Source organism: Petromyzon marinus, unplaced genomic scaffold (genome assembly GCF_048934315.1).
Source record: "Petromyzon marinus isolate PM22_M1 ecotype Great Lakes invasive population unplaced genomic scaffold, UKy_Petmar_22M1.pri1.0 PM_Scaffold_72, whole genome shotgun sequence".
NCBI classification, from domain to species: domain Eukaryota; kingdom Metazoa; phylum Chordata; class Hyperoartia; order Petromyzontiformes; family Petromyzontidae; genus Petromyzon; species Petromyzon marinus.
This window is the reverse complement of record NW_027423680.1, coordinates 155,001-156,220: the sequence shown is the minus strand read 5'-3', so window position 1 is coordinate 156,220 and position 1,220 is coordinate 155,001. Positions and strand designations below refer to the sequence as shown.

General features: G+C 52.1%; 1 pseudogene; it reads right to left on the bottom strand.

Annotated features, from left to right (window-relative positions):
* Positions 1 to 366: 366 nt before the first annotated feature.
* Positions 367 to 1,220, bottom strand: part of LOC142923809 (fascin-like) — a 55,444-nt pseudogene continuing 54,590 nt past the window's right edge.

Genomic DNA, 1,220 nt, shown 5'->3' with positions numbered 1-1,220 from the left:
ACTCACCCACTCACTCACCCACCCACTCACTCACCCACTCACAGTTCCACTCACACACTCACAGTTCCACTCACACACTCACTCACCCACTCACAGTTCCACTCACCCACTCACAGCTCCACTCACACACTCACAGCTCCACTCACACACTCACTCACCCACTCACAGTTCCACTCACACACTCACTCACCCACTCACACACTCACTCACCCACCCACTCACACACTCACCTACTCACAGTTATACCACCGAAGGTGGACAACCAAACACTCACCCACACACCCAATCACTCACACACCCATCCACTCATGGTGGTTGTTGTTGTGGTCACGGTGGATGTTGTTGACGGCCAGGTTGTGCTCGATGTTTACCATCACGTGAGATGTTTATTGAGCCGTACACAAAGACGACAGCCGCAGAAGCAACAACATCAACATCACCATCAACATCACCATCAACGCCATCATCCCGAGTGATAACATCACCACTACCACCATCACCACTACCATCACCATCATCAGGGTGACATCACCACCACCATCACCACTACCACCACCACCATAAGGGTGACATCACCACTACCACCACCATCACCACTACCACCACCACCATCAGGGTGACATCACCACTACCACCACTCCCACCATCAGGGTGACATCACCACTACCACCACTCCCACCATCAGGGTGACATCACCACTACCACCACTCCCACCACTACCACCATCAGGGTGACATCACCACTACCACCACCACTACCACCATCAGGGTGACATCACCACCACTACCACCACCAGCGTGAGACCACCACAGGCAATGCATCATTCGTCTCTAACGCCACTCCTGTCACCCCCACATTGGTGTCTGTGTGTGTGTCTGTGTGTCTAAGTGCGTGTGTGTCTATGTGTGTGTGTCTAAGTGTGTCTGTGTGTGTCTAAGTGTGTCTATGTGTGTGTCTAAGTGTGTCTGTGTCTATGTGTGTGTGTCTGTGTATGTCTATGTGTGTGTGTCTGTCTAAGTGTGTGTCTGTCTAAGTGTGTGTATGCCTGTCTAAGTGTGTGTATGTCTGTCTAAGTGTGTGTGTGTCTAAGCATGTGTCTGTCTAAGTGTCTGTCTAAGTGTCTGCCTGCCTCTACCCACGTCCGTATCTGTCTGTACCCCCTTCCCACCACCACCACCACCGCGACCGGCTCACCACATCCATCATCAACCTTTCACGGC